Source organism: Oncorhynchus gorbuscha, linkage group LG10 (assembly GCF_021184085.1).
Source record: "Oncorhynchus gorbuscha isolate QuinsamMale2020 ecotype Even-year linkage group LG10, OgorEven_v1.0, whole genome shotgun sequence".
NCBI lineage: Eukaryota > Metazoa > Chordata > Actinopteri > Salmoniformes > Salmonidae > Oncorhynchus > Oncorhynchus gorbuscha.
Genome location: NC_060182.1, coordinates 2,030,862 through 2,055,776, shown reverse-complemented (window position 1 = coordinate 2,055,776; position 24,915 = coordinate 2,030,862). Strand labels below are relative to the sequence as shown.

Sequence of the window (24,915 nt, the reverse complement as noted above, 5' to 3'; positions counted from 1 at the left end):
CTCCTTTGGGTTGGGCCTCCTCCTAAGCATCACCACCAGGCTGGTGGTCTAGGTCAGTCTTCCTCCTTTGGGTTGGGCCTCCTCCTAAGCATCACCACCAGGCTGGTGGTCTAGGTCAGTCTTCCTCCTTTGGGTTGGGCCTCCTCCTAAGCATCACCACCAGGCTGGTGGTCCAGGTCAGTTTTCCTCCTTTGGGTTGGGCCTCCTAAGCATCACCACCAGGCTGGTGGTGCAGGTCAGTCTTCCTCCTTTGGGTTGGGCCTCCTCCTAAGCATCACCACCAGGCTGGTGGTCCAGGTCAGTCTTCCTCCTTTGGGTTGGGCCTCCTCCTAAGCATCACCACCAGGCTGGTGGTCCAGGTCAGTCTTCCTCCTTTGGGTTGGGCCTCCTCCTAAGCATCACCACCACAGCTTCTACCCCCAAGCCATAAGACTCCTGAACATCTAATCAAATGGCTGCTATCCCCCTTAGACTGCGGCTACTCTGTTATTATCTATTCATAGTCACGTTAATAACTCTACCTACATGTACATATTACCTCGACTAACCGGTGAATCTGTACCCATAGCCTCGCTATTGTTATTTTACTGCTACTCTTTAATTACTTGTGACTTTTTTTGCATTGTTTTTTTTGTAGGTATTTTTCTGAACTGCGTTGTTGGTTAAGGGCTCGTAAGCATCTCACTGTAAGGTCTATATACCTGTTTTATTGGGTGCATGTGACAAATACGATTTGACTTGTGCAAATGTATTTCTGTTTTTTAATATACATTGGAGACAAAATATAGTTTACATGCTGTCAACAACAAAACACTCTAAACTATCCTGTATGTTTTGCCCCATAGTTGCGCAGGCGTCGGTTGTGTCGCTAGAGGGGATCACTGCATTGTTGGGTTAAGAGCAGGTTTCCCAAACTCGGTCCTCTGGACTCCAAGGGGGGCACGTTTTGGTTTTTGACCTAACACTACACAGCTGATTCAAATCATAAACTCATCATCACGCTTTGATTATTTGAATCAGCTGTGTAGTGTCAGGGCAAAAACCCAAATGTGCACCCCTCCGGAGGACCGAGTTTGGGAAATGCTCATTCAGATATTGCAAGAAAAGCATTTCACTGTTCTTGTGCACGTGACATCGAAACATGACACTTGAATCACTGGTTGATTTGTCTGGCCTAGTGTCTGGCCTAGTGTCTGGCCTAGTGTCTGGCCTAGTGTCTGGCCTAGTGTCTCTCAGGTTGCAGGCCTAGTGTCTGGCCCAGTGTCTGGCCTAGTGTCTGGCCTAGTGTCTGGCCTAGTGTCTCTCAGGTTGCAGGCCTAGTGTCTGGCCTAGTGTCTGGCCTAGTGTCTGGCCTAGTGTCTCTCAGGTTGCAGGCCTAGTGTCTGGCCCAGTGTCTGGCCGAGTGTCTGGCCCAGTGTCTGGCCTAGTGTCTGGCCCAGTGTCTGGCCCAGTGTCTGGCCTAGTGTCTGGCCTAGTGTCTCTCAGGTTGCAGGCCTAGTGTCTGGCCTAGTGTCTGGCCTAGTGTCTGGCCTAGTGTCTCTCAGGTTGCAGGCCTAGTGTCTGGCCCAGTGTCTGGCCTAGTGTCTGGCCCAGTGTCTGGCCTAGTGTCTGGCCTAGTGTCTGGCCTAGTGTCTCTCAGGATGCAGGCCCAGTGTCTGGCCCAGTGTCTGGCCCAGTGTCTGGCCCAGTGTCTGGCCTAGTGTCTGGCCTAGTGTCTGGCCTAGTGTCTCTCAGGTTGCAGGCCTAGTGTCTGGCCCAGTGTCTGGCCCAGTGTCTGGCCCAGTGTCTGGCCTAGTGTCTGGCCTAGTGTCTGGCCTAGTGTCTGGCCCAGTGTCTGGCCTAGTGTCTGGCCCAGTGTCTCTCAGGATGCAGGCCTAGTGTCTCTCAGGTTGCAGGCCGTGTCTGGCAAAATGAATGCCTCCACAAGTTGCGCGACCTGTTTTCCTCCAATGAGTGACTCCGGTGGGCGTGTCCGCGGCAGAGTGCACATAAAGACGCCTCTCTCTTCCGGTTCCTCTCCTCGTTTACATCGTTTCTCCTCCGGTTCAACCGTTCATCCAGTCCTCTGGTAGCTCGCACGGTTGATATACTGGTTTAATCCATTTATCTTCAACCGACACCCGAGGAGAAGCTGTGCAGCTCTTCAAATAGCCGTGTTAGATATTTACCAGCCGGTGTTTTCTCCGTTACCGTGCCTCCACCATGGCGAGCTACCATAAACCGGACGAGAAGACACTGCAGGGCCTGAAAGACATCGCTAACAAGTTACGGATCAACTCGGTCAAGGCAACGTGCGCCTCCAACTCCGGGTACGGCCTTTTTATTTTTATTAAAGTGATCAGAAATAAGGTTTTGCATGTTGAGTAATGTAAGTAGGTTAAACTATATGACATTGAACCGTGTCTTTCTGGACCGGTGTTTACACGTGTGGATTATTTCCACGCAGGCGGGTTTATCGTTGGTTTTAGTTCGATAAATAGACCGGTTGCTTTCAGGTGTTATTTTGGGTTTTTTAAAGAAGTATTGTAGTGTTATTTTAATTTTAACGTGGGGTGTATTACATTATCTGGGTAAAGCTAAAGGAGATTAACTAGGAATCTGCGTCAGTGATTCATTACATCGTTTGAATGACCGTAAATGTGGAAGCACTCGGTTATTTAAATTTTAGTACATTTTGATCAACTATAATCTAGATGACTTATAACTGGCATCATACCCGTGTTGAATATTTATTATATAACTATATATATATATTTATATTTAGCAACGTTAAGTCACTTGCTTTCAGTCTTTAGTTTAAAGCTGCAGACTCACCGTTCAGAACACCTCCTAGTGTGTGTGTGTGTGTGTGTGTGTGTGTGTGTGTGTGTAGAAATGCCCTTTGACTCGCACAAACTCGCTTCAAACGTTAAATGTGCGTCGTCATGGCCCGTCTGCTGCTCCAGTTTTAACCCGCAGTACAATAGGGACATTGACCTGAATGAAGACGGGGCAGAGGGTTCGCCTCTCATTGCACAACTACTGTGTATTAAACGTTATTAAACTATTGTGCAAAACGGGGCAATATTTCAGACAAATCGATTTTATTGTATTTTTCTGAGGTTTATTGCCACACCATAGAAGCAAGTTCTTTCTCAACATGACCTTTGGAAAGTGTCTGGGGTGGAGAAGAAAGGGTCACTGTACTAATGTGGTTTGTCCCAAACTGCACCCTATTCCCTATGTAGTCTAGTGCACAACTTTTGGGCACAAGTAACCCACAGGCTAACAGTAGGAGGAACCTTAAAGAAGGCCTACTTGGCTCCTGAGTTTATAACAGGCTAACAGTAGGAGGAACCTTAAAGAAGGCCTACTTGGCTCCTGAGTTTATAACAGGCTATTTCCTTGTACTACTTCCTCCTTACTGTCATGAAGTCACATGGTGCACAAGGGCTGCTGTTTCTTAAAGAGGCAACATGGCTCATGATCCAGGAGAGACTTGATTTGTCTTTGTTGTATCAAAGAAACTTGATTTAGCCACTTAGCTACTAGCAAGTTAGCAAACCAAATGCTTAGCTGGAGCCCAGAGCTGGATATATTTAATTTAACACATTTTAGAGTTACCTAATAAGCCGTGGCATAGCACCCACAAATAATTTATATATAAATATAATACAAAATACAGTATTAAATCATAAGTTATGCTTAGTTAAAGTTTAAAGAAAACAATGTTTAAATATCCCAGTATATCACCCAAGACTTGATACATTGCCCAGGAAAGGGAACACGTTTGAATCACGGAGACCTACTGGTTATTGATAACTTCCTGGTTTTCAGTCAGTTGCTCACAGAGAAACTAATAACCTTCCCTGGTTGATCTGGTTTATTTCAGTCTATCAGAACAAGCAGGGGTCTTTCAGGCCTGCTCATAACTCACTAGACTAACACATTCTCTTACTGTAGTATCGTGGTGGCTGTAGTATCGTGGTGGCTGTAGTATCGTGGTGGCTGTAGTATCGTGGTGGCTGTAGTATCGTGGTGGCTGTAGTATCGTGGTGGCTGTAGTATCGTGGTGGCTGTAGTATCGTGGTGGCTGTAGTATCGTGGTGGCTGTAGTATCGTGGTGGCTGTAGTATCGTGGTGGCTGTAGTATCGTGGTGGCTGTAGTATCGTGGTGGCTGTAGTATCGTGGTGGCTGTAGTATCGTGGTGGCTGTAGTATCGTGGTGGCTGTAGTATCGTGGTGGCTGTAGTATCGTGGTGGCTGTAGTATCGTGGTGGCTGTAGTATCGTGGTGGCTGTAGTATCGTGGTGGCTGTAGTATCGTGGTGGCTGTAGTATCGTGGTGGCTGTAGTATCGTGGTGGCTGTAGTATCGTGGTGGCTGTAGTATCGTGGTGGCTGTAGTATCGTGGTGGCTGTAGTATCGTGGTGGCTGTAGTATCGTGGTGGCTGTAGTATCGTGGTGGCTGTAGTATCGTGGTGGCTGTAGTATCGTGGTGGCTGTAGTATCGTGGTGGCTGTAGTATCGTGGTGGCTGTAGTATCGTGGTGGCTGTAGTATCGTGGTGGCTGTAGTATCGTGGTGGCTGTAGTATCGTGGTGGCTGTAGTATCGTGGTGGCTGTAGTATCGTGGTGGCTGTAGTATCGTGGTGGCTGTAGTATCGTGGTGGCTGTAGGTGGCTGTAGTGGTGGCTGTAGTATCGTGGTGGCTGTAGTATCGTGGTGGCTGTAAAATCGTGGTGGCTGATACTTATATATCTATTTAATATTTTAATAAATAACATCAAAATTTTAATAAACCTACCCTAAACACTCAAAATATATATCTATTTAATATTTTAATAAATATATATATTTAATATTTTAATAAATATATATATTTAATATTTTAATAAATGGGAACTTTGTCTAAACTTGTTAATTTCAGCAGGTTTCAGTCACTGGAAGATCTGCTTGGAGGTAAATGGTTGAACAGCATGGTGTGGTAGTTTCAATGATGACATGCTGTTGTAGTTTCAACGATGACATGCTGTTGTAGTTTCAACGATGACATGCTGTTGTAGTTTTAACGATGACATGCTGCTGTTGTAGTTTTAACGATGACATGCTGCTGTTGTAGTTTTAACGATGACATGCTGCTGTTGTAGTTTCAACGATGACATGCTGTTGTAGTTTCAACGATGACATGCTGCTGTTGTAGTTTCAACGATGACATGCTGCTGTTGTAGTTTTACACGAAACTCGTGGATATGGAGCAGAGAACCATGTTCACCAACAATACACCCAGTGCTGCAGAAGACTGAGTGAGTCTGGCAGAAATTAATAGACAGATGTGAAGTCTCGTGATTCCAAATTGCTTTAACAGGCCTCACACACACACGCGCGTCACAGAGCAGTGTTATTGCAACGCTGGGGAAATCACGTGGCAAGGCTATGGTCTAATAGGCTTCTACAACGTACATAAGTCAGTGGTAGGCCCATTCCAAAGCCCATGTTTAAAAAAAAAACATTTTAACATTATTTATTTAGGCAAGTCAGTTAAATTTAAGAACAAATTCTTATTTACAATGACAACTCACCGTTCCCCGGTAGGTTAACTGCCTTGTTCAGGGGCAGAACGACAGATTTTTACCTTGTCAGCTCGGGGATTCGATCTTGCAACCTTTCGGTTACAAGTCCAACGCTCTAACCAACCTGCCGCCCCATGAAGGGTGAATCATTAGGGGGGGGGGGGGGAGAAACTAAACAAAAAATATAAACGCAACATGTAAAGTGTTTCATGAGCTGAAATAAAAGACCCCAGAAATATCCCGTACACAAAGATTTCATTTTTTATTTTTTTTTGCACAAATTTGTTTGCATCCCTGTTAATGAGCATTTCTCATTTGCCAAGATAATCCATCCACCTGACAGGTGTGGCATATCAAGAAGCTGATTAAACAGCATGATCATTACACAGGTGCACCTTGTGCCGGCAAGCATGTAAAGACTTAATCTTAGTCTTTGAAACACATGATTCCACAGATGTTTTGAGGGAGTTGGACTGCAGGAATGTTCACCAGAGCTGTTGCATATAATTCAATGTTATTTGCTCTACCATAAGCCGCCACAGCGTAGTTTTAGAGAATTTGACAGTAAATCCAAAGTCATCACAACTGCAGTGAAATAATTACTGCACGAACTGTCATCTGTGTGCTCGTCGTCCTCACCAGGGTCTTGACCTGACTGCAGTTCAGCGCTGTTCAATGTTGTGAACCCCGTGATGGTGGGGGTATGGGCAGGCATAAGCTACAAACACAATTTCATTTAATTGATGGCAATTTGAATGGAGAGACCGCGATGAGATCCTGAAGTCAATTGTGCCATTCGTCCGCCGCCATCACCTCAAGTTTCAGCATAATGCACAGCCCAATGTTGCAAGGATCAAAACACAATTCCTGGATGCTGAACATGTCCCAGTTTTTCCATGGCCTGCGTACTCACCAGACATGTCACCATTTGAGCATGTGTGGGATGCTCTGGATTGAAGTGTATGACCGGAGGTTCCAGTTCCCGGCAATAGAAGAGAGGAGTGGGACAACGTTCCACGATCAACAGCCTGATCAACTCCATGCGAGGTGTCAGATTCCCCAGCTCTCTGAAGTCTATAGACCAAAGGCCTAATGGATTTCCGATTTTAATAATTTCCTTATGAATTAACTCTGTCTTTTAATGGTTTGGTTTTTATTTTTTGTGTAACTGTCAGGTGAACATTTTAATACAGATCCTCAGAATGCATTGTGGGTAACATGCATGTGAGTGGGTTCCCAATTTAACAGCTGCTTGAAGTCAACTGTTACTGACAACCTGCTCTCAATGCCTCTCCCCCCTGTCCCCTCTCCCCCTGTCCCCCCTCTCCCCCTGTCCCCTCTCCCCCTGTCCCTTCTCTCTCTCTCCCCCTGTCCCCTCTCCCCCTGTCCCCCCTCTCCCCCTGTCCTTCTCTCTCTCTCCCCCTGTCCCCCTGTCCTTTCTCTCTCTCCCCCTGTCCCTTCTCCCCCTGTCCCCTCTCTCTCTCTCTCTGCCCCCCTCGTCCCTCTCTCTCTCCCCCTGTCCTTCTCTCTCTCTCTCTCCCCCCTGTCTCTCCCCTCTCTCCCCCCCTCTCTCTCTCTCCCCCGCTCTCTTCCCCCCTGTCCCTTCTCTCTCTCTCTTCCCCCCGGTCCCTTCTCTCTCTCTTCCCCCTGTCCCCTCTCTCTCTCTCTGTCCCCTCTCTCTTCGCTCTGTCCCTTCTCTCTCTCTCTCTTCCCCCTGGGCTTCCCCCTGTCCCTTCTCTCTCTCTCCCCCTGTCCCTCTTCCCCCTCTCGCTCTGTCCTTCTCTCTCTCTCTTCCCCCGGTCCCTCTCTCTCTCTCTTCCCCCCTCTTCTCTCTCTCTCCCCCTGTCCCTCTCTCTCTCTCCCCCTGTCCCTCTCTCTCTCTCTTCCCCCTGTCCTCTTCCCCCTGTCCCTCTCTCTCTCTCCCCCTGTCCTCTCTCCCTCTCTCGCTCTGCCGGGCTCGTCCCTCTCCTCATCCTCTTTTGATCTCACCCTGTTTCCAGTCACCCCACCACATGTTGCAGCGCCGCAGAGCTGATGTCCGTGCTGTTCTTCCACACGATGCGGTACAAAGCCACCGACCCACGCAACCCGTGCAACGACCGCTTCGTGCTTTCCAAGGTGAGGTTCACACTCGACTAGGACCCGTCTGTGCACTGGTGAATTGGTGCCTTTTCCACGGCCACGTTGCTGTGTGCCTAATAACAGAGTTAACCAGACTATTGGTGTTGAGAACAATGTGCCGGCGGCGTTTTGGAGACGAGGAAACAGCCCTGGACTTGGTTGTCTTAAGAACATTGAGACGATACTACAACTTAATTAGGTCTATAATCAACAGCCTGTTAAATGTGCCAGGCTTTATAAGTCATCCCTATTGGAATAAGACAGATCCTGCTTGTTTGAGTTTAATAAACAATTTCACATTCTGCTGGTTTTAGTCTTTGCTATGCTATATGAAAGTCGTATTTCATTTAGTTATATATATATATATATATGGAAAAATGTGTTTTTAAATCGTTTGGTCGATAGAACAGATCAGATCAGTCGACCAATATTTTTTGTTGGGCGGCCGTACGCTCTACGCACACGCAGTTCACCTGTCTGTTCTTTCAATTGCACTACATTTCCCAAGCACCCTCTGAGTCTTGTACTGTTCTCTGATTGGCTGTTTTCCTCCAGGGTCATGCTGCACCAATCCTGTACGCTGCCTGGGCAGAGGCGGGCTTTGTGAAGGAGGCTGACCTGATTAACCTTAGGAAGATCGACTCTGACCTGGAGGGTCACCCCACACCCGTAAGTAACCCCGTAACCCCTGACCCCGTAACTGTATGTGACCTTTAACCCCATTGAAGAGTTGTTCATTAGGCTCAAAACAGAACTGATAAACGGGAGAGAGACTACCTGGACTTGTCACTAAGAAACAATGTTTTGAAGCGTTTTCATGCCCTAATGAACGTGGTTTGACTAACTCTGACTGTTCTGCAGAAACTGGAGTTTGTTGACGTGGCAACGGGGTCTCTGGGACAGGGGCTTGGGGCCGCCTGCGGCATGGCCTACACCGGGAAACACTTCGACAAGTCCAGGTACAACAGACGCACACATCCTCCGGCGCCGTAACGATATCCCACAATGCACCTCTCACCCATGCAGTGATGTTCCGGGAAGGTCAAAGGTCACTCAGACCAGGTGTTAACCGTTTCAGACTGCCTTGTGTTCAGCAGAATGTACTGGAAGGCCTTGGAGCACTTGTTAGGTTGATTTTAGCACAGATGAAAGCTTACTCTCTGTGTCAGGCTTACTCTCTCTGTGTCAGGCTTACTCTCTCTGTGTCAGGCTTACTCTCTCTGTGTCAGGCTTACTCTCTCTGTGTCAGGCTTACTCTCTCTGTGTCAGGCTTACTCTCTCTGTGTCAGGCTTACTCTCTCTGTGTCAGGCTTACTCTCTCTGTGTCAGGCTTACTCTCTCTGTGTCAGGCTTACTCTCTCTGTGTCAGGCTTCTCTCTGTGTCAGGCTGTGTCAGGCTTCTCTCTGTGTCAGGCTTACTCTCTCTGTGTCAGGCTTACTCTCTCTGTGTCAGGCTTACTCTCTCTGTGTCAGGCTTACTCTCTCTGTGTCAGGCTTACTCTCTCTGTCAGGCTTACTCTCTCTGTGTCAGGCTTACTCTCTCTGTGTCAGGCTTACTCTCTCTGTGTCAGGCTTACTCTCTCTGTGTCAGGCTTACTCTCTCTGTGTCAGGCTTACTCTCTCTGTGTCAGGCTTACTCTCTCTGTGTCAGGCTTACTCTCTCTGTGTCAGGCTTACTCTCTCTCTCTGTGTCAGGCTTACTCTCTCTGTGTCAGGCTTACTCTCTCTGTGTTTACTCTCTCTGTGTCAGGCTTACTCTCTCTGTGTCAGGCTTTACTCTCTCTGTGTCAGGCTTACTCTCTCTGTGTCAGGCTTTACTCTCTCTGTGTCAGGCTTTACTCTCTCTGTGTCAGGCTTTACTCTCTCTGTGTCAGGCTTTACTCTCTCTGTGTCAGGCTTTACTCTCTCTGTGTCAGGCTTACTCTCTCTGTGTCAGGCTTACTCTCTCTGTGTCAGGCTTTACTCTCTCTGTGTCAGGCTTACTTCTCTCTGTGTCAGGCTTACTCTCTCTGTGTCAGGCTTACTCTCTCTGTGACATGTGCTCTGTGTCAGAAGGACATGTGTTATAGAGCAGGTCTGTGACATGTGCTCTATGAGAAGGACATGTGTTATAGAGCGTCTGTGAAAAGTAGAGCGCCCAAAGTTACTTTGTAGTGTGTTGTTTTTTATGTGTCCCTAGTTACCGTGTGTACTGCATGCTGGGTGATGGGGAGTGTTCAGAGGGGGCTGTCTGGGAAGCCATGGCGTTTGGTTCTCACTACAACCTGGATAACCTGGTGGCTGTTCTCGACGTTAACCGCCTGGGACAGAGTGAAGCTGCTCCTCTCAAACACGACATGGACGTCTACCGCAGACGCTGCGAAGCGTTCGGGTCAGTACCCCTTACCTCTTCTCCTTCGCTCCTCTCTTGCACCTCCTGCTCTCCCTTCCCTCTTCTCCTTCTTGCACCTCCTGCTCTCTTCTTGCACCTCCTGCTCTCTTCTTGTTTGGGTCAGTACCCCTCCCCCTCTTCTCCTTCTTGCTCCTCTCTTGCACCTCCTGCTCCTCTCTGCACCTCCTTCTCTTCTCGTTCGGGTCGGTACCCCTCCACCCTCCACCGGTCTTCTTCCTCACATCTCTCATCTGGTTCCTCGTCCCACATCTCCTCCTCCCATCTCTTTTCGACCAGGGTCGGCCTGTTGCGTGTGTAACCCGGTCCTTCTCCTCATCCAGGTGGAACACGTATGTGGTGGATGGTCATGACGTTGAGGAGCTGTGTAAAGCTCTGTGGCAGGCCCAGCAGGTGAAGGGAAACCCACTATGATTGTCGCCAAGACCTTCAAGGGTCGAGGACTCAAAGGTAGATGGAGATGGGAGGGGCGTATTAAACCAGGAAGTAAACGGGCCAAAACCCAGAAGGGACTAACCTGAACTTATCCCATAAGAAATGCTAGTTTTCATTTTGAAGAATGTTTTTGCAACGTTGTGCTAATGAATACACCCAATACTGCAATTCCACAGGTTGTATTTACACTGATGGCTCTGGTTGCAACAGTCTAATGGTCTCTAGATAATATAACAGTCTAATGATCTCTAGATAGTCAGTTTACTAGATAATATAACAGTCTAATGGTCTCTAGATAGTTTACTAGTTAATATAACAGAATATAATGGTCTCTAGATAGTTTACTAGATAATATAACAGAATATAATGGTCTCTAGATAATATAACAGAATATAATGGTCTCTAGATAATATAACAGAATATAATGGTCTCTAGATAATATAACAGAATATAATGGTCTCTAGATAATATAACAGAATATAATGGTCTCTAGATAATATAACAGAATATAATGGTCACTAGATAATATAACAGAATATAATGGTCACTAGATAATATAACAGAATATAATGGTCTCTAGATAATATAACAGAATATAATGGTCTCTAGATAATATAACAGAATATAATAGATAATATAACAGAATATAATGGTCTCTAGATAATATAACAGAATATAATGGTCACTAGATAATATAACAGAATATAACGGTCACTAGATAATATAATGGTCTCTAGATAGTTTACTAGATAATTGTTAAAGGAATTAAATCGTTATGTTTTAATACCCAATTAAAATGAAACACTCTTGTCAATTCATAAGTATTTGTAATTCCCTTATTGTATAATGATAGACTGGGCTCTGTCTTACAATCAGACAGCAGAGTTTATTCACGAGAGTACTGAATACTATACAGTTTTACCACAGGTTATAAACTGAAAATGACGTCCTTCGTTCCAGCCCCAATCCGTGCCATCTCCGTTCCAGTACAAAGGCTGTATCTCAAGCCTTCCCACATCCGTCTCCCTACCAATTTAATATCATTTATGACTCAAGGCCTTCTCCTGTAGATAAGCATTCAAATGGCAGTCTGAAGATTTGTACCAAGGAACAGACAGTCATTGTTCTAACTTTTGACCACATTCATTATTTTCAGTACTGGGATCAAGAAAGAAAACTCATACATATATAGAATAGTATTCTGATTAGTACATCCTGATTGAAATGTATACATAATTAGTCATTATAGATTTTAAAAATTCCCTTAACAATAATATAACAGTGTAATGGTCTCTAAATAGTGTAATGAGTGTACTAGATAATATAAACATTTCCCTGGTGGGGTAAATGACCTGTTGACTCATCTCCCTCCTCCAGGCATAGAGAACACGGATAACTGGCATGGGAAGCCGATGCCCAAGGACCGGGCCGAGGAGGCCATTAAAGACTTAGAGTCTCAGATTCAGAACCCCAACAAGACCATCTGCCCCGAGCTACCCAATGAAGATACCGCTCCCGCTGACCTCTCACCAATCACCCTGCCTAGCCCTCCCAATTACAAGATCGGAGACAAGGTACACACACACACACCGCTGACCTCTCACCTTTCACCCTGCCTAGCCCTCCCAATTACAAGATCGGAGACAAGGTACACACACACACCGCTGACCTCTCACCTTTCACCCTGCCTAGCCCTCCCAATTACAAGATCGGAGACAAGGTACACACACCGCTGACCTTTCACCCTGCCTAGCCCTTCTTTCTAGAAGATTGGTGACAAGTTACACACACCGCCGACCTATCGCCTGCCTACAATATCAGGGACACGTCCCCCTCTGACATGGTTATCTGTAGGCTCCTGGGTAACACTTCCTGTCTACCTTTTCTCTCCCCAGGTGGCTACTCGTAAGGCGTATGGCGTGGCCCTGGCTAAACTCGGTCAGTCCAGTCCGAGGGTGGTGGCTCTGGACGCTGACATGAAGAACTCTACCTTCTCTGAGATGTTCTACAAGGCCTACCCTGAACGCTTTGTAGAGTGCTTCATCGCTGAGCAGAACATGGTGAGGGGAGAGGGTGTATGATAACATGGTAGGGTGTCTAGTCTACCCTGAGCAGAACATGGTGAGGGTGGGGAGAGCAGAACATGGTGAGGGGGGATAATGTAGTCTACCCTGAGCAGAACATGGTGAGGGGAGAGGGTGTATGATAATGTAGTCTACCCTGAGCAGAACATGGTGAGGGGAGAGGGTGTATGATAATGTAGTCTACCCTGAGCAGAACATGGTGAGAGGGTGTATGGTGTATGAGCAGAACATGGTGAGGGGTGTATGATAATGTAGTCTACCCTGAGCAGAACATGGTGAGGGGAGAGGGTGTATGATAATGTAGTCTACCCTGAGCTGAACATGGTGAGGGGAGAGGGTGTATGATAATGTAGTCTACCCTGAGCTGAACATGGTGAGGGGAGAGGGTGTATGATAATGTAGACCCTGAGCAGAACATGGTGAGGGGAGAGGGTGTATGATAATGTAGTCTACCCTGAGCTGAACATGGTGAGGGGAGAGGGTGTATGATAATGTAGTCTACCCTGAGCTGAACATGGTGAGGGGAGAGGGTGTATGATAATGTAGTCTACCCTGAGCAGAACATGGTGAGGGGAGAGGGTGGGTGTCTACCCTGCAGATAATGTAGTCTACCCTGAGCAGAACATGGTGAGGGGAGAGGGGTGTATGATAATGTAGTCTACCCTGAACAGAACATGGTGAGGGGAGAGGGTGTATAATGTAGTCTACCCTGAGCAGAACATGGTGAGGGGAGAGGGTGTATAATGTAGTCTACCCTGAACAGAACATGGTGAGGGGGTGTATGGGGGGTGTAGAGACGAGGACTAAACTGGACTTGCATTGTGGCGCAGCGGTCTAAGGCACTGCATCTCTGCTTGAGGCGTCACCACAGACCCTGGGGGGGCATGAGCAGCCTTTTGTGGTTACAGATGCAGGTGTTACGGAGCGATAGTTAGATTGTTACGTTGCAGGGTCTATGGTATTGTAGTGTTGAGACCCCTGCCAGCTGGTCCGTCCAGGTCACCCTGGTCGGTCTGTCTGTCCAGGTCACCCTGGTCGGTCACCCTGGTCGGTCTGTCTGTCCAGGTGTTTAACATTTTCTGGAATTATAAATTATCCACCTTAAAAAAATCTAATCTATTTTCTGTGTAGGTGAGCGTGGCGATCGGCTGTGCCACACGGGACCGCACGGTGGCGTTCGCCAGCACCTTCGCTGCCTTCCTGTCCCGGGCTTACGACCATATCAGAATGGCTGCCGTCTCAGAGTCTAACATCAACCTGGCGGGGTCACACTGTGGAGTCTCTATCGGTCAGTACTGTCTCATCTCACCCATTTTCCCACCACAGGGGGCTAAAGTGGGGCTAAAGTGGGGGCCCCTCTCCCACTAAAGGGTCCCTCTCCACTAAAGTGGGGCCCCTCTCCACTAAAGTGGGGGCTCCACTAAAGTGGGGGTCCCTCTCCACTAAAGTGGGGGCACTAAAGTGGGGGCCCCTCTCCACTAAAGTGGGGGCCCTCTCCACTAAGTGGGGGCGCCTCTCCACTAAAGTGGGGGGGTCCCTCTCCACTAAAGTGGGGGCGCGGGGTCCCTCTCCACTAAAGTGGGGCGCTAAAGTGGGGGGTCCCTCTCCACTAAAGTGGGGGCGCCTCTCCACTAAAGTGGGGGTCCCCTCCTAAACTAAAGTGGGGGCGCGGGGCCCCTCTCCACCCGGGCCTTTCTCCACTGAAAATCAATTGTCAAGCCGGACTTTTTATTGAGTTTTTAGTTGCCCATATATTCTGTTATAAACTTATATTTATTCTCCCCAATTTTGTGGTATCCAATTGGTAGTTACAGTCTTGTCTCATCGCTGCAACTCCCATACGGACTCAAGAGAGGCGACGGTCTGGAGCCATGCGTCCTCTGAAACAACCCAACCAAGCCGCACTGCTTCTTGACACAATGCCCACTTAACCGGAAGCCAGCCGCACCAATGTGTCGGAGGAGGAAACACCGTAACACCTGGCGACCTGGTCAGCGTGCACTGCGCCCGGCCCGCCACAGGAGTCGCTAGAGCACGATAAGACGAGGACATCCCTGCCGGCCAAACCGTCCTGGGCCAATTGTGCCCCGGTCGCGGCCGGCTGGGACAGAGCCTGGCCTCAAACAGATGCAGTGCCTTAGACCACTGCACCACCCAGGAGGCCCCTATAATATATTTAATGTCTTCAGGGGGGTAAATGGTGTTACTGTACATAAATACTAAAACCTTAGGTGCCATTCTAGAGGTTTATTCTGCCTGTAAGATTTAATTAATTAATTAATGGAATGAATTTAATTGTCACTAATCACTCTGAGTATTGTTTAGTGGTCCCCTTAAAGGCTGTAGAGCAGGGGTGTCAAACATACGGCCCGCGGGCCGGAACCGGCCCCCAAGGAGGTTCGATCAGGCCCGCAGGATAATTTGAAAGTGGAAAAAATGCATAAAAGACATGGAATTAATATTTTTAATTCGCTGCAATTCATGGATTATCCGCTAAGGGGCGCACTCTTTCCATCAGAGTAGAAGACAAGCCGCATCACTGAGACAGACTGAAAACAGCAGACGGTATCAATGCGCCATCTGCTGCTTGTTACGACGTTGTTAATACCTTGGTCTCTACCTCTCCGCTACACCCTCATTAGCCAAAATGTCGTTATCCAAACGGAGAAAAGTAGATAAGGAGTGTAGAATTTTCAAAGAAAAATGGACCACGTCCTATTTATTTACAGAGATGCACGGAAAACCTTTGTGCTTGGTGTGTTTGCAACAAGTTTCGGTATTGAAGGAATATAATATTCGACGCCACTACAGTATCTACTACCAGGGTACCCCAAATTAACAGCCCTGGCTGCTAAAATTTTGTGCATGTTTGGGACAACCTACCTTTGTGAACAAATTTTCTCAGTGATGAATATCAATAAAACAAAAATGCGTTCAAGGCTCACAAACAAGCACTTAAATGACATTCTGAAAGTGACAGCTAGTCAGGACATGACACCTGGTGTTGATGCACTTGTACAGGCCAAAAGATGCCAAGTTTCAGGTACAAATACAAGTCCAGACTAGACTAACACCTTTAAAATGCTGCCTTAGATACTGTTTGCATTGAAAGAATACAGCTCTGTGAAGATGAATCCTTACTGTGGTGATTTAAAAAATGTGCACTTTAATGTTAGTCAGCAGCTTCAAAACAAAAGTTGTGTGATGGAATTCTACTGTTCATACAACTCCATAAATTTTCAGTATGTATTGTATGTGTATGTATGTTTCATGTATGAAGTTTACAGATTTACAGGACAGGCAACACTTTCTTCATTACACATTTAAAATCACTCTCCTTAGTTTGTAAGGTGTACGCAGGGATTACATTTAGATTTTATATGCGTATGTGTAAGTGGTTTAAAAATTCCTTTCTTTAAAAGTCTCATTTAATCTTAAAGTGCATTACTATATTTTTCAGTACCAATTAAAGTTTTGTGCCTTTGTACAATCAGTGGGATCAGTTGCAATGCATATTTGTGAATGATAAAAGTAAATTGCACATTTGTCTAAGGAAATATGAGGTGTTTCATGAAATGTTTTGTAAAAGGATAGTTCATTAAATTTCAATATTTTCCTAATGTTCTTGTGCTTCTTTACACCAAAACAAAGGAAAGACATGATATTTTGGTTATTTATAGCAGAGTATGGTATAATTTTAATGGTCCGGCCCACTTGACATCTCCCTAGGCCGTATGTGGCCCACGATGCGAAATGAGTTTGACACCCCTGCTCTAGTCTATTCTACTCTACTCTACTCTATTACTCTACTATTCTACTCTACTATTTATTCTACTCTACTCTATTTATTCTACTCTCTATTCTCTACTCTATTATATTGTGTTCTACTCTCTGTATTCTTCTATTAAACTCTATTTACTCTACTCTATTATACTCTATTCTACTCTACTCTACTCTATTCTACTCTATTAAACTCTATTTACTCTGTTCTACTCTATTAGTGTGTTCTATTATACTCTATTGTACTCTACTCTATTCTATTACTACTCTATTAAACTCTATTTACTCTGTTCTCTAGTGTGTTCTATTCTACTCTACTCTACTCTATTACTCTGTACTGCTGTAGAGGGACTATTAAACTCTGTTCTATTAGTGTGTTCTATTCTACTCTACTCTACTCTATTGTACTGCTGTATTCTACTCTATTAAACTCTATTTACTCTATTCTACTCTATTAAACTCTATTTACTCTGTTCTACTGATTAGTGTGTTCTATTATACTCTACTCTACTCTATTGTACTGCTGTAAAGATTTACTCTGTTCTACTGATTAGTGTGTTCTATTCTACTCTACTCTACTCTATTGTACTGCTGTAGAGGGACGACTGATTAGTGTGTTCTATTATACTCTACTCTACTCTATTGTACTGCTGTAGAGGGACGACTGATTAGTGTGTTCTATTATACTCTACTCTACTCTATTGTACTGCTGTAGAGGGACGACTGATTAGTGTGTTCTATTACACTCTACTCTATTCTATTATACTCTACTCTACTCTATTGTACTGCTGTAGAGGGACGACTGATTAGTGTGTTCTACTCTACTCTATTGTACTGCTGTAGAGGGACGACTGATTAGTGTGTTCTACTCTACTCTATTGTACTGCTGTAGAGGGACGACTGATTAGTGTGTTCTACTCTACTCTATTGTACTGCTGTAGAGGGACGACTGATTAGTGTGTTCTACTCTACTCTACTCTATTGTACTGCTGTAGAGGGACGACTGATTAGTGTGTTCTATTCTACTCTACTCTACTCTATTGTACTGCTATTGTACTGCTGTAGAGGACGACTGATTAGTGTGTTCTACTCTACTCTACTCTATTGTACTGCTGTAGAGGGACGACTGATTAGTGTGTTCTATTCTACTCTACTCTACTCTATTGTACTGCTGTAGAGGGACGACTGATTAGTGTGTTCTACTCTACTCTACTCTATTGTACTGCTGTAGAGGGACGACTGATTAGTGTGTTCTATTATACTCTACTCTATTATACTGCTGTAGAGGGACGACTGATTAGTGTGTTCTACTCTACTCTACTCTATTATACTCTACTCTACTCTATTGTACTGCTGTAGAGGGACGACTGATTAGTGTGTTCTACTCTGATTAGTGTGTTCTATTCTCTATTATACTCTACTCTACTCTATTGTACTGCTGTAGAGGGACGACTGATTAGTGTGTTCTACTCTACTCTACTCTATTATACTCTACTCTACTCTATTGTACTGCTGTAGAGGGACGACTGATTAGTGTGTTCTACTCTACTCTACTCTATTATACTCTACTCTACTCTATTGTACTGCTGTAGAGGGACGACTGATTAGTGTGTTCTATTCTACTCTACTCTATTGTACTGCTGTAGAGGGACGACTGATTAGTGTGTTCTATTCTACTCTACTCTACTCTATTGTACTGCTGTAGAGGGACGACTGATTAGTGTGTTCTATTATACTCTACTCTACTCTACTCTATTGTACTGCTGTAGAGGGACGACTGATTAGTGTGTTCTATTCTACTCTACTCTATTGTACTGCTGTAGAGGGACGACTGATTAGTGTGTTCTATTCTACTCTACTCTACTCTATTGTACTGCTGTAGAGGGACGACTGATTAGTGTGTTCTATTCTACTCTACTCTACTCTATTGTACTGCTGTAGAGGGACGACTGATTAGTGTGTTCTACTCTACTCTACTCTATTGTACTGCTGTAGAGGGACGACTGATTAGTGTGTTCTATTCTATTCTACTCTACTCTATTGTACTCTACTCTACTCTATTCTACTCTACTCTACTCTATTGTACTGCTGTAGAGGGACGACTGATTAGTGTGTTCTATTCTACTCTACTCTACTCTATTGTACTGCTGTAGAGGGACGACTGATTAGTGTGTTCTACTCTACTCTACTCTATTATACTCTACTCTACTCTATTGTACTGCTGTAGAGGGACGACTGATTAGTGTGTTCTACTCTACTCTACTCTATTGTACTGCTGTAGAGGGACGACTGATTAGTGTGTTCTATTCTACTCTACTCTATTGTACTGCTGTAGAGGGACGACTGATTAGTGTGTTCTACTCTACTCTACTCTACTCTATTATACTCTACTCTACTCTATTGTACTGCTGTAGAGGGACGACTGATTAGTGTGTTCTATTGTACTGCTGTAGAGGGACGACTGATTAGTGTGTTCTACTCTACTCTACTCTCTATTCTACTCTACGACTGATTAGTGTGTTCTCTACTCTATTGTACTGCTGTAGAGGGACGACTGATTAGTGTGTTCTATTCTACTCTACTCTACTCTATTGTACTGCTGTAGAGGGACGACTGATTAGTGTGTTCTATTCTACTCTACTCTACTCTATTCTACTCTACTCTACTCTATTGTACTGCTGTAGAGGGACGACTGATTAGTGTGTTCTATTCTACTCTACTCTACTCTATTGTACTGCTTAGTGTGTTCTACTCTACTCTACTCTATTGTACTGCTGTAGAGGGACGACTGATTAGTGTGTTCTACTCTACTCTACTCTATTGTACTCTACTCTACTCTATTGTACTGCTGTAGAGGGACGACTGATTAGTGTGTTCTACTCTACTCTACTCTATTGTACTGCTGTAGAGGGACGACTGATTAGTGTGTGTGTTCTACTCTATTCTATTCTACTCTATTGTACTCTACTCTACTCTATTGTACTGCTGTAGAGGGACGACTGATTAGTGTGTTCTACTCTACTCTACTCTATTGTACTGCTGTAGAGGGACGACTGATTAGTGTGTTCTACTCTACTCTACTCTATTGTACTGCTGTAGAGGGACGACTGATTAGTGTGTTCTACTCTACTCTACTCTATTGTACTGCTGTAGAGGGACGACTATTAATTGTCACTAATCACTGAGTATTGTTTAGTGGTCCCCTTAAAGGCTGTAGAGGTACGACTGATTAGTGTGTTCTACTCTACTCTACTCTACTCTACTCTATTGTACTGCTGTAGAGGGACGACTGATTTCCGATTCCCATGATTTCATTTTTGAGTCTTCTGAATATTTGTAAGAGGTTATTGATTTCAGTTTTTGTCCGGTATATCAGATCATGTGAGTTTAGTGTTTATTCATGTTTACTGATGCCTGTTGCGTTACTTCCTGTCCTCAGGTGAGGATGGCCCCTCCCAGATGGCATTGGAAGACATTGCCATGTTTCGCGCTATCCCAACATGCACTCTGTTCTACCCAAGTGACGGCGTCTCCACCGAGAGGTCTGTGGAGCTGGCTGCTAACACCAAGGTCAGAACCTAGTTTTCCCGAAAGGGGTGGGGGCGCAAGCGGTGTGAATGAACCTGTGGGGGGCTTGGTATGAATGAACCTGTGGGGGGGCAAGCGGTATGAATGAACCTGTGGGGGGCTCGGTATGAATGAACCCGTGGGGGGCTCGGTATGAATGAACCCGTGGGGGGCTCGGTATGAATGAACCTGTGGGGGGCTCGGTATGAATGAACCCGTGGGGGGCTCGGTATGAATGAACCCGTGGGGGGCTCGGTATGAATGAACCCGTGGGGGGCTCGGTATGAATGAACCTGTGGGGGGGCTCGGTATGAATGAACCCGTGGGGGGCTCGGTATGAATGAACCTGTGGGGGGGCTCGGTATGAATGAACCTGTGGGGGGGCTCGGTATGAATGAACCCGTGGGGGCGCAAGCGGTGTGAATGAACCTGTGGGGGCGCAAGCGGTATGAATGAACCTGTGGGGGGCTCGGTATGAATGAACCCGTGGGGGGCTCGGTATGAATGAACCCGTGGGGGGGCTCGGTATGAATGAACCCGTGGGGGGCTCGGTATGAATGAACCCGTGGGGGGCTCGGTATGAATGAACCCGTGGGGGGCTCGGTATGAATGAACCCGTGGGGGGCTCGGTATGAATGAACCCGTGGGGGGCTCGGTATGAATGAACCCGTGGGGGGCCTCGGTATGAATGAACCCGTGGGGGGGGGCGGCGAGGGCGAGCTGTGTGAACTAAGCCTTGAGTGTGTGTTCCAGGGAATCTGTTTCCTCCGCATCACCAGACCAGAACTAAAGGTGATCTACGACCCCAACGAGAAGTTTGAGGTGGGCGTGGCCAAGGTGCTGCGTCAGTCCGACAGCGACCAGGTGACGGTGATTGGAGCTGGAGTGACTCTGCATGAAGCTCTGACTGCTGCTGACCAGCTGGCCAGCGAGGGTAAGAGCGCCCCCTGGTGGCCTGGCAGGGAACCACACCACTGCCCCCTGGTGGCCTGGATTCAACAGGGCTGAGATGTTACATAATGATTCCAGTCAGGCATTGTTGTCTCAAGGCTGTTTCTTATTTGTTTTAATACAATCCAAATTCAGACTTTATTTTCTTCCACTAACTGGTTTCTGCTCTTTCTGAAGCCCAGTAGTTCACGACATCACTGTAGTGATACAATACATGCTACTTGATGAGGAAGAATTACGGCTCATTAGTGTGTGTGTGTGTGTAGGAGTGAACATCCGTGTGATTGACCCGTTCACCATCAAGCCCCTGGATGCCGCCACCATCGTGTCGAGCGCCCGAGCCACCGGAGGGAGAATCATCACCGTGGAGGACCACTACAGAGAGGGTACGTCTGTTTGTCCTTCACCGTGGCCCCTCGGAGGGGCTCTGTTCTAACCCCCCTCTACACCAGGTGGCCTGTCCCCTAGAGCGGCACCTGGCCTGTCCCCTAGAGCGGCACCTGGCCTGTCCCCTAGAGCGGCACCTGGCCTGTCCCCTAGAGCGGCACCTGGCCTGTCCCCTAGAGCGGCACCTGGCCTGTCCCCTAGAGCGGCACCTGGCCTGTCCCCTAGAGCGGCACCTGGCCTGTCCCCTAGAGCGGCACCTGGCCTGTCCCCTAGAGCGGCACCTGGCCTGTCCCCTAGAGCGGCACCTGGCCTGTCCCCTAGAGCGGCACCTGGCCTGTCCCCTAGAGCGGCACCTTGCGGCCTTTTGTAAATGTATGTAGTTCTGTCCTTGAGCTGTTCTTGTCTACTAATCAAATCAAATGTATTGATAAATGTATTGATAAATGTATTGATATAGCCCTTCTTACATCAGCTGATATCTCAAAGTGCTGTACAGAAACCCAGCCTAAAACCCCAAACAGCAAACAATGCAGGTGTAAAAGCACGGCGGCTAGGAAAAACTCCCTAGAAAGGCCAAAACCTAGGAAGAAACCTAGAGAGGAACCAGGCTATGTGGGGTGGCCAGTCCTCTTCTGGCTGTGCCGGGTGGAGATTATAACAGAACATGGCCAAGATGTTCAAATGTTCATAAATGACCAGCATGGTCGAATAATAATTACATTTACATTTAAGTCATTTAGCAGACGCTCTTATCCAGAGCGACTTACAAATAATAAGGCAGAACAGTTGAAACTGGAGCAGCAGCATGGCCAGGTGGACTGGGGACAGCAAGGAGTCATCATGTCAGGTAGTCCTGGGACATGGTCCTAGGGCTCAGGTCCTCCGAGAGAGAGATAGAAAGAGAGAATTAGAGAGAGCACACTGAGATTCACACAGGATACCGAATAGGACAGAAGAAGTACTCCAGATATAACAAACTGACCCGAGCCCCCGACACAAACTACTGCAGCATAAATACTGGAGGCTGAGACAGGAGGGGTCAGGAGACACTGTGGTCCCATCCGAGGACACCCCCGGACAGGGCCAAACAGGAAGGATATAACCCCACCCACTTTGCCAAAGCACATCCCCCACACCACTCTACCTCTGTCACCAGGTGGTCTTGGGGAGGCCCCTCGGAGGGGCTCTGTTCTAACCCCCCTCTACCTCTGTCACCAGGTGGTCTTGGGGAGGCGGTGCTGTCTGCGGTGGGGGAGGAGCCTGGTATCATGGTGACGCGCCTGGCGGTGAACCGTATACCCCGGAGTGGAAAACCTCAGGAGCTCCTGGACCTGTACGGCATCAGCGCCAAACACATCGCCAACGCCGTGCGCCAGACCTTCGCTAACTGAGATGGCCTGGTTTAAAGTAGTGCACTATATAGGGGGACATTTGGGATAAACACAACTCATCTCTGCTCTTACCCCCCCCCCCCCCACTTTCTGACCTGTCACCCCTCCCTCCCTCTGTAGTCTGAGGTGTGAAATGACGTACCTCTTTTCTGAACCTTTCTCCACCTTCTCCTTTATTCCAATTCTATTGAAGATGAATTGTGTATTTGTCAGATTTCCTTTGTACCCATTTTTCTGCATCGCTCTTCATTCCAGTTGGTTCCGTGGTCTTTATTTCCTGTTCCATTTTTCTGCATCGCTCTTCATTCCAGTTGGTTCCGTGGTCTTTATTTCCTGTTCCATTTTTCTGCATCGCTCTTCATTCCAGTTGGTTCCGGGGTCTTTATTTCCTGTTCCATTTTTCTGCATCGCTCTTCATTCCAGTTGGTTCCGGGGTCTTTATTTCCTGTTCCATTTTTCTGCATCGCTCTTCATTCCAGTTGGTTCCGGGGTCTTTATTTCCTGTTCCATTTTTCTGCATCGCTCTTCATTCCAGTTGGTTCCGGGGTCTTTATTTCCTGTTCCATTTTTCTGCATCGCTCTTCATTCCAGTTGGTTCCGGGGTCTTTATTTTCTGTCCGTGGTCTTTATTTCCTGTTCCATTTTTCTGCATCGCTCTTCATTCCAGTTGGTTCCGGGGTCTTTATTTCCTGTTCCATTTTTCTGCATCGCTCTTCATTCCAGTTGGTTCCGGGGTCTTTATTTCCTCTCTCCATTCCATGTGTTCTAACTGTTCCAAACCACCTGCTCATTCAGTCCTGACCTCTGTTTCTCCATCGCACGGTTACAGGCACACCGCCATCTTGGTTTCTCATTGAGCCGGCATGGTGTCTAACCACTGCTTGTTGCTTATCGTGGCCTTGTTTTCCACTGATGCAGGGATTTCACATGGTTTTCTACTGATGCAGGGAATTCACATGGTTTTTCACTGATGCAGGGAATTCACATGGTTTTTCACTGATGCAGGGAATTCACATGGTTTTTCACTGATGCAGGGAATTCACATGGTTTTTCACTGATGCAGGGAATTCACATGGTTTTTCACTGATGCAGGGAATTCACATGGTTTTTCACTGATGCAGGGAATTCACATGGTTTTTCACTGATGCAGGGAATTCACATGGTTTTTCACTGATGCAGGGAATTCACATGGTTTTTCACTGATGAAGGGAATTCACATTTGACAGACCACAGTTGTAGTGACTTACTTACAAAAGAGCTGAATTTAAACTGATATATAATATACTGTTCTCCTGACCTGTTGGTATCTGACCTTGATCTCTTCATGTCTGTTACTGCTGCTGTGTTACTCAGATGCTCCCTGTCAACTCATGGTTGGTTTGCATTGCCGTTGTTATGCTGAAATAAAAACCTGACCCAATGCTACTTGTCTTTGTAAAAACGTTTTATTGGCGGCTTCCTTGGCCTGAGGTGTAGGGATGTTGAATATGCTACGCGTGTGTGGACACCCCTTCTATGTCAGCCACATCTGAAAATCCAGCACACAGCCATGCAGTCTCCATAGACAAACGTTGGCAGTAGCCTAGTGGTTAGAGTGTTGGGCCGGTAACTGAAAGGTTTCTGGATCGAATCCCCGAGCTGACAAGGTACAAATCTGTCTCTCTGCCCCTGAACAAGGCAGTTACACCCACTGTTCCTAGGCTGTCATTGTAAATAAGATTGTTTTTAACTGACTTGCCTAGTTAAACAAAGGTTGAAAAATGACCTTTCAGTGCTCCAACAGGGCCCTGTTAGTAAATCACTGCACCAGGCGCTGTCCATATTGATTCTGTTCTCTTGTTTTTAATCATGGACATATTCCCTCATATTGAAACTGATCCCTGTCCTACCACCCCACCCCACATGCCAGACAGATCCCTGTCCTACCACCCCACCCCACATGCCAGACAGATCCCTGTCCTACCACCCCACATGTCGGACAGATCCCTGTCCTACCACCCCACATGTCGGACAGATCCCTGTCCTACCACCCCACATGTCGGACAGATCCCTGTCCTACCACCCCACATGTCGGACAGATCCCTGTCCTACCACCCCACCTGCCGGACAGATCCCTGTCCTACCACCCCACCTGCCAGACAGATCCCTGTCCTACCACCCCACCTGCCAGACAGATCCCTGCGTAGCAGTGCAGACGTGGTTTGTCGTCCTCTAGTTTACTTTTTGTATTTTTCTGTGTTCAACTGTTTTTATTTTTTTA

At 46.6% G+C, this 24,915-nt stretch overlaps 1 pseudogene; it reads left to right on the top strand.

Moving 5' to 3' along the window:
* The first annotated feature begins 2,008 nt into the window (after nt 1–2,008).
* On the top strand, nt 2,009–23,270 carry LOC124045450 (annotated as a pseudogene).
* The last annotated feature ends 1,645 nt before the right edge of the window (nt 23,271–24,915 follow it).